General features: G+C 43.0%; 1 protein-coding gene and 1 long non-coding RNA gene across 2 annotated transcripts in view; one reads left to right on the top strand and one right to left on the bottom strand.

The window, feature by feature from the left end:
- Positions 1 to 15959, bottom strand: part of dipk2ab (divergent protein kinase domain 2Ab) — a 225145-nt gene extending 209186 nt beyond the window's left edge. Inside the window, exon 1 of the mRNA XM_080185961.1 lies at positions 14942 to 15959. The gene's annotated coding sequence lies outside the window, so the exon portion shown is untranslated. The remainder of the gene's footprint in view (positions 1 to 14941) is intronic.
- A 553-nt stretch (positions 15960 to 16512) lies between these two features.
- Positions 16513 to 23130, top strand: part of LOC145341519 (uncharacterized) — a 69537-nt gene continuing 62919 nt past the window's right edge. Inside the window, exon 1 of the long non-coding RNA XR_013886375.1 lies at positions 16513 to 16656. This is a non-coding gene — a long non-coding RNA (uncharacterized LOC145341519). The remainder of the gene's footprint in view (positions 16657 to 23130) is intronic.

Genomic DNA, 23130 nt, shown 5'->3' with positions numbered 1-23130 from the left:
TAGATGGCCTACTCCTGCTCCTATTTCTTATGTTCTTATAAGCCTACAAGAGGAGAGGCTGTACTTGATCTGGTATTGGGTAATGAACCTGGTTTCGTATCTCTCAGTGGGAGAGCATTTTGGGGATAGTGATCATAGCTCTATTTCCTTTACATTAGCATTGGAGAGAGATAGGATCAGGCAAGCTAGGAAAGTGTTTATGTGAAGTAAGGGGAATTACGAAGTCATAAGAACATAAGAAATAGGAGCAGGAGTAGGCCATCTAGCCCTTCGAGCCTGCCCCGTCATTCAATAAGATCATGGCTGATCTGTCGTGTCTCAGTTCCACATTCCCGCCCTCTCCCCATAACCCTTAATCCCCTCTCTTATCAAAAACCCATCAACCCGCGTCTTAAAAATATTTAGCGAGGCAGCCTCCACCACCTCAACGGGCAGAGAATTCCAGAGATTCACCACCCTTTGAGTGAAGAAGTTCCTCCTCAACTCCGTTCTAAACTGCCCCCCCTTTATCTTGAGGCTGTGCCCCCTAGTCCTACTGTCCTTTCTGAGCGGGAAGAGCCTCTCCACCTCTATCCTATCCATCCCATTCATCATCTTATACGTCTCAATGAGATCTCCCCTCATTCTTCTAAACTCTAACCAGTACAAGCCTAGTTTATTCAGCCTCTCCTCGTAGCTCAACCCCCTCAACTCCGGTATCAGCCTAGTAAACCTCCTCTGCACTCCCTCCAAGGCCAAAATATCCTTGCGTAAGTGCGGCGACCAAAACTGCACACAGTACTCCAGCTGCGGCCTCACCAATGCCCTATACAGCTGCAGCAAGACCTCCCTACTTTTATATTCAATCCCCCTCGCTATGACACTCACTAATTAGATTTTTAAAGAGAAAGCTATGAGATCTTAGTTGCAGAAAGTTGAGAGGTTTGAAATGCTGGAGATCAGTGAGTAGTTATACATGCTTAAATCAAATAAATCGGTTGGGCCATTCAGCCTCATCAGGCAGGAAATTAGAGGCATATATTGGGAAAGAGGTTTTCTCGGGGAAATGTACTGAAGTAAGGTGACAGATTTTCAAGGAACGTTTGTCTGGAGTTCTCCACAACAACGTTCCGATAAGACAGGGAAGTTTTGGTAGGTTACATGAACGGTGGTGCATGAAAGTTGTAACGAATATAGTCGAAAAGAAAAGCGTACAAAAGGTTCAGGGAGCTAGGAAATGTTAGGGATCTAGAGGAGTATATGGCTTGTAGGAAGGAACTTAAGAAGGAAATTAGGAGAGCTAGAAGGGGTCACGAGAAGGCCTTGGCAGGTAAGATTAAGGAGAACCCTAAGGCGTTCTACAAGCATGTGACGAGCAAAAGGATGAGATGTGAAGGAGTAGGACCTATCAAATGTGATGGTGGGAAAGTTTGTATAGAACCGGCAGAAAAAGCAGAGGTGCCCAATGAATACTTTGGTATTCACGGTGGGAAAGGATACTGGTGGTTGCGGCGGACTGAAAAGCTTGAGTATGTGGACATTAAGAAAAAGGATGTGTTGGAGCTTTTGAATAGCACCAAGATAGGTAAGTCGCCAGAACCGGATGGGATGTACCCCAGGTTACTGTGGGAGGTGAGGGAAGAGATTGCAGAGCCTCTGGCGATGATCTTTGCGTCAATGGAGACAGAGGGGTTCCGGAGGATTGCGGATGTAGTTCCTATATTCAAAAAAAAGGAATAGAGAGCGCCCAGGAAATTATCGACCAGTGAGTCTAACCTCAGTGGTTGGTAAGTTGATGGAGAAGATCCTGAGAGACAGGATTTATGAACATTTAGATAAGTATAGTATGATCAAAAGTAGTCAGCATGGCTTTGTCAAAGGCAGATCGTGCCTTACGAGCCTGGTTGAGTTTTTTGAAGATGTGACTACATGCATGGACAAAGGAAGAGCGGTAGATGTGGTTTATATGGACTTCAGCAAGGCGTTCAATAAGGTCCCCCATGCAAGACTTAAGAAAGTGAGGGGACATGGGATCCACAGGGGGTGTTGCTTTGTGGATCCAGAACTGGCTTGCCCACTGAAGGCAGAGTGATTGTGGATGGGTCTTTTTCTGCATGGAGGTCAGTCACCTGTGGAGTGCCCCAGAGATCTGCTCTGGGACCCTTGCTGTTTGTGATTTTTATAAATGGCCTGGATGAGGAAGTGGAAGGATAGGTTGGTAAGTTTGTCGATGACACGAAGGTTGGAGGTGTTATGGATAGTTTGGAGGGATGTCAGAAGTTGCAGCAAGACATAGATAGGATGCAAGACTGGGCGGAGAAGTGGCAGATGGACTTCAACCCGGATAAGTGTGTGGTGGTTCATTTTCGCAGGTCAAATGGGATGAAGGAATATAATATTAAAAGGTAAGACTCTCAGTGGAAGATCAGAAGGATCTTGATATCCAGGTTCATAGGACTCTCAAATTGGCTTCGCAGGTAGAGGATGCGGTTAAGAAGGCATACGGTTTACTGGCCTTCAATCGAGGAACTGAGTTTCGGAGTCAGGAGATAATGCTACAGCTGTATAAGACCCTGGTCAAACCCCACTTGGAGTACTGTGCTCAGTTCTGGTCGCCTCATTACAGGAAGGATGTGGAAGCCATTGAAAGGGTGCAGAGGAGATTTACAAGGAAGCTGCCTGGATTGGATGGCATGCCTTATGAGGATAGGTTGAGAGAGCTTGGTCTTCTCTCCTTGGAGAGACGAAGGAGCAGAGGTGACCTGAGAGGTGTATAAAGATGTTGAGAGGTATTGATTGGGTGGATTCTCAGAGGCTTTGTCCCAGGGCTGAAATGGCTGCCACAAGAGGACACAGGTTTAGGATGCTGGGGAGTAGGTACAGAGGAGATGTCAGGGGTAAGTTTTTCACTGAGGGTGGTGGGTGCGTGAAAATTGGCTGCCAGCAGTGGTGGTGGAGACAGATTCGATAGGGTCTTTTAGGAGACTTCTGGATGAGTACATGGGACTTAGTAGGATGGAGGATTACAGGTAAGCCTAGTAGGTAGAGATATGATCAGCGCAACTTGTGGGCCAAAGGGCCTGTTTGTGCTATAGTTTTTCTATGTTATGTTTTGAACAATGAATCACTTCCATTTATAGCTGCCTATTGAGCTTTTATTTTAGAAAACAACTTTTGCTTGCAATTTTTGTAATGGAGGTAGGGATAGACTGTTATCATGCTTTAACATAGAGGCAAGCCTTGGCCACTCTAGCTTAAATGACATCCACTTTAACCTCAGAAATACATCAATGTGTAGTTTTCCTATTTCCAACGCCAGTCATCCTGGCAAGATTGCCCATCAAGTACTGAATTAGGTGCAGTTTTGTACTGTAGTCCCGTATTCAGTAGGGCTGGATCTAAACTGCTAATTTTAATTTCCCATAAGACTCTGAGGTAGCAGGGTACACTTTATTCCCATCGGTCTAGCTGGATATGCACTCATGTTCCAGAAGTGAAAGGCCGATATCTGATTAACATTGAAATGTAAGTAGAAAAACTGATCGGAAAACTTTAAAGAGGATCAAGTCTTGGGCAGAGAGAGTGTAATTGGGGCAATTCAGGACTTCAACATTTAAGAGGACAAGGTTCTCACAGGTTGAGACACCATATTTTTGAGGAAACTCCAAACCATCACACTTCATTCTATGAAGAGGAGGAAGATTCAAGAGATTTAATAGGAGCTTTTAGCCACAGTGAAGAACTTTGGTGTAATGAAAAATATTTTACCTGGCGAAGGTGATGATTCAGAATAGTTACAAAAAGAATGAGTGGTTGGAAGAAAATATATTTATTCATAATTGTTAAAACCTGGAAAATCATGTCCTATAGTTGAAGCAAACAGTATTGCATTCTTAAAAGCTTGGATAACGTAGTGACTTTGGAACAGATCAAATCTTAGTACTGGATCGTTACAAAACTGGCACAAACAAAATGGCCAAATTTGCTTCTTGCTGTATTGTAGCCTTCTATTATTCTATGGTACTGTAACAGATAGGAATTGATTGCACTTACACAGTTCAGGTGCACATTCCAGCTCAATATTAATAAAAGATTGATTATTCTGAGTAAATTGTCTGTATGAAATATTGTCCAAACATTAACTTCTTTTGGCAACCTACTACAGATGGAAACCCCAGTAGGTGAAACTACATTATCTTCACTTAAAATCTCATCATAGGCTAAGCACTTAAATGTGTTTGCATGACAGTCAGTTAACAATTACAAAGCTCTTAGGAATTCAAATATCACAACTCATTCTTCATCAGAAACTTTTATAATCTTCCATGTTTTAACCCAGCACTTTACCTACATCTTGATTTGACTGGATATCATGGAATCCAACCATCTCCAAAATAACCTGATTGCATTCTTTGTTGTTGAACTACACTAAAAATAATGCTGAACAGACTCTAGGTAACACACTTTCTTTCATAGGTCAAATCCCACTTTGTTTGCAATAACCATCTCAAAAATAGGTGCAATATAAATCTCAAATAGCTAACCAACCCTTGTTATATTCAGTCACCCACTCCGGCAAAGCATCTTGCACAGGAGACATAAAATGTCCCCACCCCACCCGTCACGGAAATCATGGCGGCAGTGGAGGAACCATGCAAGGTCCGTTGACCTCAGGTGGGATTTTCCATTTTTGGGAAAAGTGCAGCTGGAAAATCCTACCACATTATCCAAATAAAAACACTTCAAATACCAAAGCAACATACACGGTGCTTCTTAAAAAGTAAACAGTTCTGCCCTACTCGCCTCATTAGTAGAATGCATAATGTTAAACATTGTGCAAATTTCTAATCGATAAATGAATCCTTCAATTAATAACATGTCTTTGGAAACAGTTTAATTCATTGAAAATAATAATTGCATCAGAAGGCTAGATTGATCTGTCTTGGACGTGGTTCACAGCATCTTCAATATCACTGTGGCAGAGTTATTACTGCTTTGCAACGCTAAAGGTGCAAGTCTGGTCCCTTAAAAACTGAATAAGCAACTACACAGTACATTCATGAACTATAAAGCACTTTGGGATACCATGAGGGCATGAAAACATAATGCAAGTTAATTTTTTTTTTAGAGATGACAACATTCCAGTTTAAAATAAAACAAGTAGCTGCAGTGATTTCCAGGTGTAAATTGCAAAGAAGAGGCATAAGCTGAGATAATGACAAAGTCACAAAATGAGGATTGGTCAGATTCAATAGGAGACGCAGGTGGAAAAGGTACAGGAAACAACCTGGGAATCACACAGCAGTTGGGAAAGCAAGTGAACCAGTAGCCTTTTATTTCATTTGTCCCCAAAGAAAATCTACGGGCTCAAGGTCTGTCCAAGTAATACCAATGTATAATTCATTCAACAAAGGGATTGTTTAAGTTTTAATCTTTAATTAAGAAAATCCAAAAAAATACATCTGGCAATATCTGTTGAAAGAAAAACAGAGTTAACTCTGAGTCCAATATAATTCTTCCTTGGAACATCAGGTTCCACAGAAATACCAATTCAATTTTTTTCTGTTCACAAATGCTGCTAGACTTTTATTTTTGAACATACAAATTCAATATTCGAAAAACTCACCTACTCCTAAAAATTATAAACTACTCGGCCCTTTGAACCATTTAATAAAATCATGGCTGACCTGCTTGCAACAAACTCCACATTCCCATTACTCCCTACAGCCTTTCACCTCCTTTCTGATGCAGGAGTCCTTATGAAGCTCATTCTTTTTTCATGTGATTTTTATTTTATAAATGGATGGGAAAGTATTAAAGGGGGAGCAACTGGAACACATTTATACAGTACTATACTCCACGTTCAAAGTAAAGTCTGAAACAGTAGTGCTGAAAACTTCCTTGGTTGAAGAATCCCTTTTCAAACAGATTAGTAACTGTAAACACTCCTCATCTAAATTCTAATATAATAAACCCCTTGCACATTTCTAAATACAAAGTTCATTTTTATCCTGCCAAAGGGACTTGCATGAAAGTTTACCAGGGATGTCTGATAAAGCGAATGTTGATGTGAACTTTATTTTCCCTTCAGCTAAAAAATCTCTACAGGTTCAGCAACATGCCTATTGAATGCTTCACAACTCCTCCCTGCTCTTCCTGGCTTTGTTTTTAATCACAGATTTCCAGCATGCTCAATATTTTGCTTTTCTTAATAACAAACTTGGTGCTTTAAAGACGGCGAATGTCCAATTAAGTATCCACAGATTAATTACTGAAGATTTCCTGTTCAATAATATGTAGAACTATCCAATATATCAATATCCTAACCTTTGAGCACATCCTCAACAACACTAGTGTAATATTTAGTTTTGAAAAGAGAAGTAAGATATTAGTACTCAAAACTTAATCTGCTCTTCCATTTTTTGTGATAACTTATTTTCATAGAATCACTACAATGCAGGAGGAGGCCACTTGGCCCATCAATCTGCACTGACTCTGACAGAATATCTTACCCAGGCCCTCTCCGCTCTCTATCCCCATAACCACACACATTTATCATGGCTAATCCATCTAACCTATACATCTTGGGACACCAAGTGGCAATTTCATTATGGCCAATCCATGTAACTTGCACATTTTTCAACTGTGGGAGGAAACCTCCACTGATACAGTGAGAACGTCTGTGTAGAGTTTGAACACAGTCAGCGGAATTGAACCTGGGTCACTAGCACGGTGAAGCAGCAGTGCTAACCGCTGTGCCATAGTGTTTAATTTTCAGGGCTTTGAACAAAAAAAAAGTCCCAAGGTGAGTCATATTAGCTTTATTAAACAGTATTGGACACAGAACCACTTAAAATTTTGGGGAATATGATCAAATACTTGGTCAAAAGAGCTAAGTTTTAAGAAACCTCTTAAAAAGAGAGAGAAGCTTAAGAACAGAATTATGAGGCTCTGTTCCTCAGCAGCTGAGGGAATAACTGCTGGTGCTATATCTAAACAACAGGCCAGAATTGGAAGAGCACGGATATCTTGCCACGGTTGTATGAATCAAACTGCACCAAGTTATCAATCTTAAACTGAAAGGATGTTTTTTTCAATTCTACCTGATTGTACTGGGCCGTGGCGCATTTTACATTCCAATATGCAATTGAGTTTGAAGGGCAGCTCAAGGGGAAAAATATTTTTAAAACTATACTAAATTTAGATGTAATCTTCACCCTGATCACCAAATAAAACTCCAATCCTAGGTAGACAAAAAACTTGGAATTACACTTAATTAAAAATGAGTAACAGAAGTTATAATCAGTTCAATTGAACTGAATCACAGAATTTCAGCATTAAAGTGATAGTCAACTTACCAGCTACAGTAGAAATAAGTAACTGCCTGACATGGATATAATGGGGTGAGATTATTTCAGGCTGACTACTTAGATAGCTGACAAGTTAAAAGCAGTCTTTGATTAGATAAGGAACTATTTACTGGTCGTCATTTTCTTTTCCAAAGCTCGTCCTTGGGCAATGTGCGATTTAACAGAATATCTCACCATGCCTGGTTCACTGACATGCAGAGTGTCATCTCTGCCACACATTGCCCTGGAAGTGGCTATGATGAGGAAGAGACTATTGTTCACCTCCTTTTGGAAAATGCCTTTGCAAAGGAAGTCTCATAAGATACATTGTGGTTTTGAGGTTATCGTCCCAAGCAGTACTGACAAGGGACTCTGTGCCCTTTGGGCTGTTCTCAGAAAATCACACCAAGACAAACATCAACTTCAACTGGGTGGATCATCAACTTGGTGAAAAACACTTCTGCCCGAAACTTGTTGGTCTCCCAGTGCAAAGAGCTGCCCACAACCCAGTGTCACAGACTGGCATATTGCAATGTCCAGGGCTAGGTGTTGAGGAACAGACTAAAACTTAGGGCAGCCGCCACTGCAGCACAATGGGGAAAGGTTGTCCTCCAAGACCTTTCAGCCACAGTGCAGAGGATCAGAAAACTGTAAAAACCCTGCAGGCTGTATGACTGATACTGAATGTATACAATAATTATTACAAATGCCACAATTGTACTGAAGCACCTCAGAGCGCAACATGTAGGGAAGCTGAATATCATAGCACTCTGATGAGCATTTTGAAATATTTTGTAATGTTATTTGAGATAGTTTGCAAGGAGTTGCCCTGGGAGTCATCAATATCAACTCTCAACCCCATTATGTCTAATGGCACCAGGTCAAATATGGGCAAGGAAACCATCTGTTGATTACCACATACCATCCCCCTTCAGCTGATCAATCAGTACTCCATGATGAACACCAATTGGTAGGTAGCACTGAGGGTGGCAAGGGTGCAAAATGTGCTCTAGGTAAGGTAGTATCAAGCCAATTTTGGTAAAGACATTGAAATAACAGAGAGCTGACCATGTCATAAAGGACACAGTTGATAGACTGGGGCTGCAGCAGGTAGTGAGGGAACCAACAAGAGGAAAAAGCACAACCTCATCCTCACCAACCTCTCCGTGTCGCAAATGCTTCTGTCCATCACAGTAATGTTATGACAGACCACTGCACAATCCTTGCAGGGACAAAGTCCTACCTTCACATTAAGGATACCCTCCATAATGTTATGCAGGACTACCACTAAATGGGATAGACTTCGAACAGATCCAGCAACTCAACAGGCACTTTGGGTCACCAGCAGAACTGTACTCAACCACAATCTTCAACCTCATGGTTCAGCATATCCTCCACTCTAATATTATCAAACCAGGGGATCACCCCTGGTTCAATGAAGATTGTGAGGAGCAACACTAGGTATAGCTAAACACAAAGCTACACCTGGTGAAGCCAAAGCACAGGATTATTTGCACGCCAAACAACATTAGTAACAGCTAATAGACACAGCTAAGTGATTCCTCAGATCTAAGTCTGCAATCCTGCCACATCTAGCCATGAATGGTGTTGGACAATTGAACAACCCACTGGGAGATATCCTCATCTTCATTTATGGAAGAGCCCAGCACATCTGTGCAAAAGGCTTAAGCATTCCTGGCAAACTTCAACTAGAAGTGCCAAATGAACAGATTGTCCCCCTCTACATCCTCCACATGTCAGTCTTCAGCCAATTCAATACACTCCACTTGATATAAAAAAATGGCTAATACTGCAAAGGCTATGGGTCCAGACAATATTCCAGCAATAGTGCTGAAGACTTGGACTCCAGAATTTACCATGCTCCTAGCCAAGCTGTTCCTGTACTGGTATAACACTGGCATTTACTTCAGAAAATTGCCCAGCTATGATGCCCTGTACACAAGAAACACAAAAAAGCCAACCGAACCAATTACCACTCCAGTTTCCTCTCAATCAACAAAGGAATGGAAGAGGTCATCAACAATGCTATCAAGCGGCACTTATTCAGTAATAATCTGCTCATGACCCTGGTTCCGCCAAGGTCACATAGTTCTTGACCTCTTGACAGCCTTAGTTCAAACATGGACAGAAGAGTAGAATGAATGCCAGAGGGGAGGACAGTGTGACTGTGCTCGATATCCACATCATGGCTTGGTATCAAGGCAGCTTTTGACCAAGTGTGGCAACAAGGTGCCCCAGCAAACCTGATGTCAATGGGAATCAAGGCGAAAACCCTCCATTGATTGGAGTCATTCCTGGCATAAAGGATGACCGTTGTGGCAACTAGAGATCAATCATCTCAGTTCCAAGCAATCTTTGCAGGAGTTCGAGTAGTGTTGTCGGCCCAATCATCTTCGGTTGCTCTACCAGAAGATCAGAAGTGGGGATTTTGTAGAAGACTCCACAGTCTTTAGCACCATTTATGACACTTCAGATGCTGAAGCAGTTCGCATCCAAATGCAGCAAGATCTGGACAAATATTGAGGCTTGGGTTGACAAGTAACATTCGTGCTCACAAGTGCCAGGTAACGACAATCTCCAACAAGAGGAGATCTAGCCATTACCCCTTGACATTCAATAGCATTACCATTGAGGAATAGCACATCATCAACATCCTGGGGACTACCAATCACCAGAATCTGAACAGGATTAGCCATATAAATGCTGTGTGTATAAGAGCTGGTGAAAGGCAAGAAATCCTGCAGTGAGTAACTCACTTTCTGACATCCTGTCCACTATCTACAAGGCACAAGTCAAGAGTGTAAAAGAATATTCTTCACTTGCCTGGATGAGTGCAACTCAAAACAACATTCAAGAAACTTGACACCATCCAGACATAAAGCAGCCTGCTTGATTGCTGGCTTTTCCACAAACATTTAATCCCTCCACCACCGAAGTACAGTGGTAGCCATTTGTACTATCTACAAGATGCACGACAGGAACCCACCAAGAAATCTTCGACAGCAACTTCTAAACCCACGACCACTACCACCTAGAAAAGGACAATAACATCAGATGGCTGAGAACACCATCATCTGGAAGTTTCCCTCCAAGTCAGTCATGATCCTGACTCAGAAACATATATCACTGCTCCTTCACTGTCAGTGGGTCAAAATCCTGGAATTCCCTTCTTATCAGTACTGTGGGTGCACTGACACTTCAGGGACTGCAGCAGTACAAGGCAGCAGCTCCTCACCACCTTCTGAAGGTAACTAAGGATAGGCAATAAATATGGGCATAGCCAGCAACACCCACATCCACAAAATGATTTTTTAACATCTGTTCCAGTTAGGCTTTCTGCTCAAGGGCAAACTCACTATGTGCCTATAGCTATACTTCAACTGGCTAAGAACTGCACAGGTATCCAATATAAACATTTTAATTAGAGCTTAGTCCAACACTTGGGAGTAACCTTAATAAAAAGCTATACTGAACTATATTGACTGGTTTATTGCTGCAGTAAGTTTCTTAGCAAATTCAAAGTAATATGTTCAAAAACTTTAAAACATGTTTATTAGAACACTTTGGGTGAAGTATATTAATAGCTACTCAAAGGTCCACAGATAGCCGTAATTAACTGAAACTTGCAATGATTATTCAACTGTTACATCCAGTTTTGGCAGCAGGGCATGTTGTACTTTTTTTTAAGTTAGCACAAAAATTATGGAAATCTAATTTATGCTGAAAATAATTTGTGCTTGAAATTCCAAAATCTTGTGGCTTGGCTGAGTTGCACTCAAAAACTGCACAACCTCACAGAAACTGCAGGCCACAATGCTCAAGTTTAAATGGTGCTAATTATGTCTCTGAAGTTAATAAATGTCTGACTATTTCTGATGATTTGCAACTACTGCGTCTCCTAATTGGAGGTCAGTAAAGCCATTGCACATGTAATGCAAAATTTTTCAACCAAGCCAGTTGATATAAACATAGGCATCATTCACTCCTAATTGCAGATTGAATAGTAAACTCCTTGACAAGGTTCCTTGACTGGAGATCAACTGAAAGGGATGAGGATTCCTTTGCAGTGAGACACAGTATGCCAACAGAAGTAAATTATATCCTTCTGGATTCTGAATGTTTGCAACAGGTTTAAAACAACAGCTGTATAATTCCAAATATTCAATCATTTGTTCCTTTGCACAGGCTCCTGAACATCTGCAACCAATTTGAACCAGCCTCAGGGGCCAAGTAAACCGCAGCAAGAGCGAGGCAATATTCTTTGATAACTGGACTGAATGATCCTTTGCCCCTTTACCGTTATGTCAGATTACCTGAAGGTGTTGGGGATATGATTCAGAGCAGCTGGGCTGTACACCAAAAACTGGGAGGAACACATTGTCAAGGTAAAGCAGAAATTGGGCATGTGGGAGCAACATTCTCTCTGCACCGCAGGCAAAAACCTGGTCATCAGGTGCCAGGCAGTCAGGGTTGGTGTACATAGCACAATACTGGTCCATACCTCCATCGTGCGCCACAGCAGTAACATCTTCAAATTCATCTGGAGATCCAAGATAGATTGTGTCTGGAGGGGTGCCATGCACAAATCACTGGGTAAAGGAGGGAAAAATGTACCCAACGCCAGCCTTTTCCTGATCACCACCTGTGCGTGTGGCTGCATCAAGTTGTGCATAGATCCTCAGTATGCAAACACCAAGTGTCACTACGTATTGAGACTCTACCTGTCCCCAGTGTTGCGAAGGATCAGTGTGGCCACGTCGTTGTGGGATGCTCCCAGTAGTTGGACCACTAGTATCACCTTTGCCTTGTGCAAAAATTTATTCAGAAAAACACCTTTGACCACAAGACGATCAAAGAGTGATCTGTACATAACGTCCTCAGGACACTGAAGGAAAAGGAGGTACGTGGATCCTCTTTGTTGGTTCCCTGGACAGACTGTCAGTCATTCGGCAATACGTCTCATCACCAGAACTTTTAAACAAGCGGCAAGACCTAGTTCAGCAAGTGGTGAGAACGTCACTCCCTGTCAGATTTTTTGTGCATGCCCGGATCTCGGCACCACCACATGCTGTCCTTGAAGTGGCTGAGGGGAGGAAGAGACAGTTGCACACTTTCTTATGGAAATAAAGGCCTGGAGAGAGATGCAGTGGTATTTATCGAGGCTCATTCCAAGCAGTTCTGTGAAACAGGAATGTGCTCTACGGGTTATCCCAGGGCCACACACTGAGACAAACATCAACCACTGCTGGAAGGTCATCAACTCAGTGAAAGACACTCTTTGGTCAGCCCAAATCTTGTTGATCTTCCAGTGCAAAGAATCGAGTGTTGCAAACTGACACATTCCAAGGTCCAGGCCTGCATACTGAGAGAAGCATTCAAGCTGGGGGTAATGGGGAAAGGCCTCTGTAACACCTTTCAGCTGAGATAGACAGAGGAGTTAGTAACTGGGTAAAATCACTCAGACCGTGTCTATATGTCTAACTGTGTGTAACTTTATTAAAGCACTGCAGAGTACAACATGACTGATGAATATAGTTTCTAAAGAACTTTGCTCTCTAATGAAAATCTTGAAATGTTAATATTCTCAAATTAACTGAAGCATCTCAGGATGAATCTTGATCTCTGGAGAAAATGTAAATATCGAACTTCATTATAATAATTGGAAATGTATTGTGTCTTTCAGATTTTAATTCAATTTGATTTATTATTGTTGTCACATGTATTAGTATACAATGAAAATATTGTTTCTTGCTCGTTATACAGACAAAGCATACAGTTCATAGAGAAGGAATGAGAGAGTGCAGAATGTAGTGCAAGTCAGAGCGAGGGTGTAGAGAATGGTCAACTCAATGCAAGGTAGGTCCATTCAAAAATCTGACAGCAGCAGGGAAAAAGCTGTTCTTGAGTTGGTTGGCACATGACCTCAGACTTGTGTCTTTTTCCTGACTGAAGAAAGTGGAAGAGAGAATGTTTGGGGTGCATGAATTAAGTATATTTTTTGCAAAAAATCATTCATTGCCTTAAGGAAAACACTAGCATGAAATTTACACTGTTGAATTGTATTACAAAACCCAGTGAGCATTTTTAATAAAACAAATAGAAAGTTTATGCTTTATAGTTCCTTAACAAAATTACTGTACTAATTTAAGGAATCAAACTGGAAATATTCCCATATAATTCACATTTACTTATAAACCAATGTAAATAATACCCTTGATAAATAGGAAAAATCTACTGACTAACTCCTGTTGTGGCAACAAACAGGTTCCAAGCCAGTTTTCACTGAAAGATTTTGACACACACACTACTTACATTGAAGTGATACCACACAATAGTACCAAGTGACACAAATAACTCATTTTAACGTTTGCATAATTGAGATGAACCTCCTAAACATCAACTAAACTGACAGAGCTCAAAGTTATTTTAACTCGCGTTCTGACCATCACTATACCCTCAAACACACCGTAACATTACTCAGACACTAAAACACACGGTAATCGCAGCAGCGTAATCACTTGCAACAATCCACGTCTGGGGTGATCATTCCCCAGCCCCCTGTGGTGAAGTTGGAGCAGGCACTTTTGTTGAATGAGTTCATCAGATCAAAAATAAAGTGGTCCAGTAATAATAGTTTCCAAACGCATACATTTTTGTGCAGCGAAAATGTTTACCAGAAAGGCAAAGTTGAGCATACGTTTGACGGGCGCCAATCCTCCTAGTACTTTATCACAAAGTATCAGCGTCACCCATGTTCAATGTCACAATCTGACAGCCACTCACACTAGAACTGAGACCCAAGCGATTAAAAATCAGGACGTTATCAAAAAAAACATCTCATCCCTGCAAATTTTGCACTGTAGGCTTTCTCGAGTGTTTGAAGAGAACAAGCTTGATGATTTCTAGTCTAATCTGTGAAAGTCAACTAAACCTCACGTTACACGCAAAACAAGATTCACGTTTACACTTAATTGACTCAACATCAGAAAGTACATTTTGAGCCCGGTTTCAGACTCAGTACTCATTTTGCAAGTAAATTTCTAATGTGAAAATGCTTCAATGGACAAAGTTGTCTTATTTTTCTAACACATTATTTTGAAAAACACGTTTGCGTTTCTCATATTTGTAACCGATGGCAACGTATCCAGCAGAATCGACCTCTGTCTGCTGCACAACAATGAAACGATCCTAAGCAAACATTCCCTCTCACTGTAATTGGCTTTCGGACCGAAAGGATGAGGAAGGGGGAAAACTCGTTCCCAGCTTTAATCCACAGCACAAACAATTTTATGATCTCCTTGGTGGCGATGCTAAAGTAGACTGAAGAAAACCCAACATCTAAATTTCAAATAAGATCAGTTGCAAGGACAAAAGAGGCCCCTCTGCAAAGCAATCGACTCCAACAATGAACCACACACATTGCATGGGCTTTCACATTGCGACAGAAACAACACCAAGTGTGCAGATTTTTACTTTTTTTAAAAAAAAATCTGCTCGAACTATTACTGTATTAAAAGCAATCCGAGTTTTCCCCAAAGAGTGTTTACTTGCAAACGCACTAACATCAAGACACACACATTCAATTTACTCACCTAATCAAAATTAATTCCCCAGATAAAGTAAACGCAATTCCAATATGAGAAAAGGGACCCAGGCTTTAGGAATGCGTGCAGTGAAGAGCTTCGCTAATGTTTAAAGTTTCCTTCCTCAGTCCCAGGGCTCCATCTCTTGCAGAAGGCAGAAACAGAAGGAAGAAATGGGTGGTGGTGGGGGGGACACACAATGCAAATGGTCACAGTTTGGATTGTGCGCCCTCTTTAGCATTCCAAGAGCACAGGACCTCTTCGTCCCCCCTCTCTTCTCTTCCTCATCGATACTGTGCGTTTTTTAAAAAAAATTGTTGTGGGTTTAACAAGCTAGCCACTCGCCCCTTCCTTTCTCCATCCCACTCCAACACAACCCGACCTCAAAGTCCAACAATAATAACCCAAGAAAGGGGAGGCACCACACTTGGAAAATTGTCCTTTCCTTCGGGGGGCGGTGGAAGATCTGGATTACTTTTGATGGGGGGGAAAAAAGGGAAAAGAAATCCTGGAGAAACTTTTAAATCACGGAACTGGAATTTAAAGGCAAAACCGAAAAAGGAGGGGAAGAGGGAGAAAGCCCTGGTACTTTCTCTCCCCCGGAGCAGCAAAGACTTTTCGCCAGACCCAAATTAAAACTGCAAGAACAATAAAGAACAAAAAAAAGCCAAAATATTTAAGGAACGAATCGGCCGCAGGAAGCGTTAAATGCCTGGAAGAGAAACTTTCTAATTCTCCTCTTCCTCTTTTATTATTTGTTTTGTTTTAATTCCCTCCAAGGCGCCTATTCTTTTCTCTCTCTGCTTCTCTTCCCCCCCCTCCTCCTCACTCCTTTTCTCTCCCACCTCTCTTCCGAAGCTCTGCTTATGTTATATATAGGCGGCCGCCTACTCTGATCTAAGGAGGGAAGGAGTCGATTTAAATAAAACTCTTTGAAGATCTTTGTTCTTCCCCCCCCGCTTTTTTTCCCCTCAGACGCACAAGCCCGACCAAACAGCCGGTGAGCGCAAAGCCCGAAGCTTGCACTGCTGAGGGGAGGAGGGGGAGGGGTGAAGGCAGCGGAAGTCCCGCCTCTGCCTCGCGCGCCGCTCGCCATCCCCGACAACCGGTTGGTCAGCGCCTGGCCGGCCGGCGCTCTTCGATTGGTCCGACTGGCCGTCGATCATCGGGCGAGGAGGGGGCGTGGCCGTGCGCGCACTGGTCCCGCCCCCGTTCGTCCCGCACGCCGGCACTTCCGTTGCTAAGGAGACCCCCTTCGCGGCCGTGCAGGCTGCAGATCCACTTCCGGTCGCTAATAACTTCGCTCCTTTTCCTGGCGGCGCCTAAACATTTGCAAAATTCGCCCTTTGCATTCCGTCGCCCTCTACCTCTTTTGTCTTTTGCAAAATAAATAAATAAACGAATAAAATTCTCGCAATGCCGCGGCGTGAATTTGTTTTCACCTTTGGAGTGTCCCAGCACGAGAGCTGGCGGGGGGGGGGGAATAGAATCTGGGCAGCGCGGTCAGTTGGGTTTAAATCTGTTGTCCGTTAAATTTTGAAGGGGGATGGGGAGGATCTGGATGCCTCAGGGAGGGGGCGATAACCTTTTTCGGTGGCAGGTTTGATTTGGTGCCGGGGTGTGGGATCCCAGCGAGTTTCCGCTTAGGGTGGGCGGGATGCGGCTTTTCTTCAAATCGGCGCCTGGCACACAGTGAGGAAGCGGGAGCTGGAGTGAGAGTTCAGGTATTTAATCCTTCTATCGATGACAATTAATTCAATCACCACCAAGTTCCCCCTCCACCTTCTGGAAATGATTTTGTACCCCCCCCCCCAACCTCCGAGCTGCTGGGGGGTGGTTTCAGCCATTTGGTGCTCGGATTGTCTTCGGCAGCCAGGCCCAATTCACTGCGAGGCCATAAACCGACTTGCTCTCCGTCCTGTCAGCGATTTGTTATTTTGTCAAATTTAAATCATAAAGCGTATGTTTAAAAATGCGTTAACCGCACAGAGAGGACTTTAAATCGATGTAGGTTAGGGCGAGATGCGATGAAACAGCAACGACTGGCATTTTTTATAGTGCCTTTAATGTGTTTTTTTCTAAAATAAACCTTCCAGTAGAGGGAAGATGGTGGTGAGGTAGAGATGGATATTGATTGACACTGTACATTTAGTGGGTTAGACGAATAAGAGGTGACTCAATCTAAACCTTTATGGTGCTGAGGGGTATTGACAGGGTGGATGTGGAGAGGATGTGAATCTCTATCCTGTTATGTGGCTGGGTGTCAAATTTTGTTTGACACCCAGTCACTTAAGGCGGCACATAGTTGGGCAGGTGACCAGAATCTCGATCGAAGATTTTAAATCACTGACAAGTTGGAGAGCAGGCTGGTGGTGATACCCTTGCAGTGGGTGGGCACGGTAGTTAGCACTGCTGCCTCACAGTACTCAGACCAGGGTTCAGTTCCATCCTTGGGTCACTCACTATCCGTGTGGAGTTTCCTCCCACAGTCCTCCCACAGATGTGCAGATTAGGTGGATTGGCCATGCTAAATTGACCCTAGTGTGGAGATGCTGGCATTGGATTGGGGTGAGCCCAGCGAGAAGTCTCACAACACAGTGCACTGTGCTCTGAAAGCTTGTGATACCAAGTAAACCTGTTGAACTTTAACCTAGTGTTGTGAGACTTCTTATTTGACAGTAGTGTCAGGGGATTAGCAGAGTAAACATGTAGGGTTACGGGAATAGGGCCTGAGTGGGATTGTTGTCAGTGCAGGCTCGATGGCCAGATGGCCTCCTTCTGCACTATAGGGATTCTATGATTTTAACGGAGGAAATTGAGGTTGAGAGGTGTAAGGAAGGTGTTCCAGAGTTTAGGGGGGAGGCAGATGTGTACTGATTAAGGACAATAGAGAAACAATGGTGGTGAGATACCGAATCCCTACGGGGCAGAATGAGGCCATTCAGCTCATTTAACCTGAACGGACCACAATCACATCCAGGCCTGGTTACCGCACGTAATAACCCTGCTAATCCCCCTCACATTGAAGTACAATTTAGCATGGTCTATCAACTTAACCCAAATATCGTTGAACTGTGGGAGGGAGGAAAACAGAGCATCCAGAGGAAGCCCACGCAAACATGGGGAGAACATGCAAACTCCACACTGATGGTGACACAATCTAGGAACCAAATTCAGGTCCCTGGTGCTGTGAAGCAACAATACTGTACTGCCAGTGGCAGTATGTATATTTGGAGGATTAGAAGAGTAAGCGACGACTTGATCAAAACTTAATGATCCTGAGGGGCATTGATAGGGTGGATGTGGATAGGATGTTTCCTATTGTTGTAGAAATAATGGCCTAGTGGTATTACCACTAGATTATTAATCCAGAAACTCAGCTAATGTTCAGGTATATGGTGGAATTTGAATTCAATGAAAACAAATCTGGAATTAAGCATCTATGATGATTATGAAATCATTGTCAATTGTTGGAAAAACCCATTTGGTTCACTAATGTCCTTCAGAGAAGGAAACCTAACCATACCTGGTCTGGTCTACATGTGACTCCACACTCAAAACAGTGCAGTTCACTCTCAACTGCCTTCTGAACAAGGGCAACTATGGATGGGCAATAAATGCTGGCCAGCCAGCAACACCCATGCCCTATGACTGAATAAAAAAAGAATCTAGCATTAGGGGATCACTGTTTAAAAATAAGGGGCTGCCCATTTAAGACAGATGAGGGGCGAAATTTTATCTCTGAGAGTCATGAGTCTCTGGAACTCTCTTATTCAAAAGGTAGTCAAAACAGTCTTTGAATATCTTTAAGGCAGAGATAGATAGCTTTTCTCCCCTATTAATCAAGAATCTATCAGGGCAAGCAGGCATATGGGGTTAAGTTACAATCAGATCAGCTATGATCTTATTAAATAGCTGAGCAGGCTCAAAGGGTTGAGTGATCGACTCCTGCTCCTTATTTGTCTGTTTGCTGCTGCCAAGGGGAGATGAAGAACCATAGAAAATTACAGCTCAGAAACAGGCCTTTTGGCCCTTCTTGTCTGTGCCGAACCATTTTTTGCCTAGTCCCACTGACTTGCATTTGAACCATATCCCTCCACACCCCTCTCATCCATGAACCTGTCCAAGCTTTTCTTAAATGTTAAAAGTGACCCCGCGTTTACCACTTTCTCCGGCAGCTCATTCCACACTCCGACCACACGCTGCGTGAAGAAGCCCTCCCCCCCACCGCCAATATTCCCTTTTAAACTTTTCTCTTTTCACCCTTAACCCATGCCCTCTGGTTTTTTTCTCCCCTAGCCTCAGTGGAAAAAGACTGCTTGCATTCACTCTATCTATACCCATCAAAATCTTATACACCTCTATCAAATCTCCCCTCATTCTTCTACGCTCCAGGGAATAAAGTCCTAACCTATTTAATCTCTCTCTGTAACTCAGCTTCTCAAGCCCTGGCAACATCCTTGTGAACCTTCTCTGCACTCTTTCAACCTTATTTACATCCTTCCTGTAACTAGGTGACCAAAACTGTACACAATATTCTAAATTCGGCCTCACCAATGCCTTATACAACCTTACCATAACACTCCAACTTTTATACTGAATACTCCGATTTATAAAGATCAATGTACCAAAAGCACTCTTTACGACCCTATCCACCTGTGACGTCACTTTTAGGGAATTCTGTACCTGTATTCCCAGATTCCTCTGTTCAACTGCGCTCTTCAGAGTCCTACCATTTACCCTGTACGTTCCACTTTGAACCGATCCCTGCAGCACCCCAGTAGTCACAGGCCTCCACTCAGAGAAGCAATCCTCCACAACCACTCTCTGGCTTCTTCCATTAAGCCAGTGTCTAATCCAATTTCCAACCTCCCCATCTGCACCTAGCGACTGAACCTTCCTAACTAACCTCCTGTGAGGGACCTTGTCAAAGGCCTTGCTGAAATCCAGGTAGACAACATCCACTGCCTTCCCTTCATCCAGTTTTCTGGTGACCTCCTCGAAAAACTCTAAAAGGTTGGTCAAACATGACCTACTACACACAAAGCCATGTTGACTCTCCCCAATAAGTCCCTGTCTATCCAAATATTTGTAGGTCCTATCCCTTATCACACCTTCCAGTGACTTGAATAAGCATCGGTCTGGTCCTCCAGAGGTATCTGTGGGAACAAGAATCCATTCAAGTAATTCCATGGTCACAATCAGATAAAGAAGAATGGAAGCAGAGGAATGCTGTCTCATCCACCCGGACAACAATTAAATTGTAGTGGGCAGAATTAGCTGTGTCAAAGGCTGCAGAGAAAGACAAGGAAGTATAGTTTTATTTTCTCATAGTCACTTAGGATATAATTTTTTGATTTTTGATAAAAGCCATTTCTGTCCTGTGGCAAAAGCAGGAACTTAATTGCAGGGATTCAAACAGGAGATTCTGGCAAAAGATGGGTGCAGATTTGGGCCTGAACAACAAGCTCAAGGACTTTGGCAAGGAAATAGAGGTTGGTAATTTACAAGGACGGAGCGGTTAAGGTTTGGTTTTCTGATAAAAAGTGTGATGGCAGCAGATTTGTAGAAGAGGTTTAGCACCTGACCAGATTTGTAGGAGAGGGACAGCACCTGAGAAGAGAAAATCATTAACAATATCAGCTAACATGGAAGCCAGGAGTGGTAGTTGGGTGGTGAACAGTTTAGTGGGAATAGGGTCAAGAGAGTATGATGTGGCTCTCATGGATAAAATTATACCGAAGAGAGCATGAGAGCAGCAAAAGTAGAGAAACATAATTTTATGGCTTGGTCAGAGAGAACTTTAGAGGAGATTTGGTTCACTGGGTTAGGTGAAGGGAAGGAAATGGCAGAGGCAGCCAATCAGATGGCCTGTATCATAGGGACATGAGTTCTTAGATGTAAGTGTGGAAAAGACAGGAGAGGGATTTAAGAAGCTGATTTGCAATAGAGAAAATAAACCAGACATTATCTTTGCATTCTAGGATGATCCTGGAATAGTGATCAGTTTTAAATGGGCAAGTGAGGGAACCATGGTTCACAAAAGAGGTTGAATGTATTGTCAAGAGGAAAAAGGAAGCATATGTAAGGATGAGAAAACAAGGTTCAATTGGATCGCTTGAGGGTTACAAGGTAGCGAGGAATGAGCTATAAAAAGGGCTTAGGAGAGCTAGGAGGGGGCATGAGATGTCCTTGGCAGGTCTGATCAAGGAAAACCCAAGGCTTTTTACTCTTCTGTGAGAAATAAAAGAATGACCAGAATGAGGTTAGGGCCGGTCAAGGATAGTAGTGGGAACTTGTGCATGGAGTCAGAAGAGATAGGAGAGGCGATGAATGAATACTTTTCTTCAGTGTTCACCAAGGAGAGGGGACATGTTTTTGAGGATGAGAGTGTGATGCAGGCTGATAGGCTGGAGGAGGTGGATGTTCTGAGGGAAGATGTATTAGCAATTTTGAAAAACCTGAGGGTTGATAAATCCCCTGGGCCAGGTGGGATATATCCTAGGCTTCTTTGGGAGGCAACGATCGAGATTGCAGAGCCTTTGGCTTTGACCTTTGGGTCCTCACTGTCCATGGGGATAGCGCCAGAGGACTAGAGAGTGGCGAATGTTATTCCTCTATTCAAGAAAGGAAACAGGAACAACCCTGGTAATTATAAGCCAGTCAGTCTTATTTCGGTGGTCAGTAAGTTAATGGAAAAGGTCCTGAGGGATAGGATTTATGACCATTTGGAAAGATGCAGCTTAATCCAAGATAGTCAACACAGATTCGTGAAGGGTAAGTCTTACCTCACAAATTTGATTGAATTCTTTGAGGAGGTAACTAAATGTGTGGATGAAGGTAGAGCAGTTGATGTCGTATACATGGATTTTAGTAAGGCGTTTGATAAGGTTCCTCCATGGTCGGCTCATGCAAAAAGTAAGGAGGTGTGGGATAGAGGGAAATTTGGCTGATTGGATAAGTAACTGGCTATCTCACAGAAGAAAGAGGGTGGTGGTGGATGGAAAATTTTCAGACTGGAGACCAGTTACCAGCAGTGTACCACAGGGATCAGTGCTGGGTCCTCTGTTATTTGTGATTTTTGTGATTTGTGACTTGGAGGAGGGGGCTGAAGGGTGGGTCAATAAATTTGCTGATGACACCAAGATTGATGGAGTAGCGGATGAGGTGGAGGCAGTTATAGGTTGCAAAGAGACATTGATAGGATGCAGAGCTGGGCCGAAAAATGGCAGATGGAGTTTAATCCTAATAAGTGCGAGGTGATTCATTTTGGTAGGACAAATCTGAATGCGGATTACAGGGTCAACGGCAAGGTTCTGAGGAATGTGGAGGAACAGAGAGATGTTGGGGTTCATATCCACAGATCTCTGAAGATTGCCACTCAAGTGGATAGAGCCGTGAAGAAGGCCTATAGTGTGTTAGTGTTTATTAACGGGGGTTAGAGTTTAAGGGGCATGGGGATATGCTGCAGCTGTCCAGGACCTTGGTGAGACCACATTTGGAATATTGTGTGCAGTTCTGGTCACCTCACTATAAGAAGGATGTGAAAACATTGGAGAGAGTGCGGAGGAGATTTACCAGGATGCTGCCTGGTTGAGAGGGTAGGTCTTATGAGGAAATGTTGAGGGAGCTAGGGCTTTTTTCTTTAGCACGGAGGAGGATGAGAGGCGACTTAATAGAGGTTTATAAGATGATGAGGGGGATAGACAGAGTGGACGTTCAGAGACTTTTTCCTCAGTTGGATGTAGCTGTTACCGGGGGCATAACTATAAGGTTCATGGTGGAAGATATAGGAGGGAGGTTCGAGGTAGGTTCTTTACTCAGAGAGTGGTTGGGGTGTGGAATGGACTGCCTGCTGTGATAGTGGAGTTGGACACTTTAGGAACTTTCAAGCAGTTATTGGATAGGCACATGGAGCACACAGAATGATAGAGAGTGGGATAGCTTGATCTTGGTTTCGGATAAGGCTTGACACACCATCGAGAGCCAAAGGGCCTGTACTGTGCTGTACTGTTCTATGTTTCTGTGTTATGTTTCTGTGTTTTAGCTGACGTGCATGTATCAGCTAGACCTGTGATGAATGGCTAAACTATTAACCATATCCATTAAAGTCTGCATCCTTCAAACCTAAAATAATAAAGTTGAGTGCAGTGCCTTGAGAATGGTCAGGATGCGAGGAAAGTAATGAGGACGAGGGC

This window comes from Carcharhinus amblyrhynchos, chromosome 3 (genome assembly GCF_965287045.1).
Source record: "Carcharhinus amblyrhynchos chromosome 3, sCarAmb.v2.hapA, whole genome shotgun sequence".
Classification (NCBI taxonomy): Eukaryota; Metazoa; Chordata; class Chondrichthyes; order Carcharhiniformes; family Carcharhinidae; genus Carcharhinus; species Carcharhinus amblyrhynchos.
The sequence above is the reverse complement of the archived record's forward strand: the minus strand, read 5'-3'. Positions and strand labels throughout refer to the sequence as shown.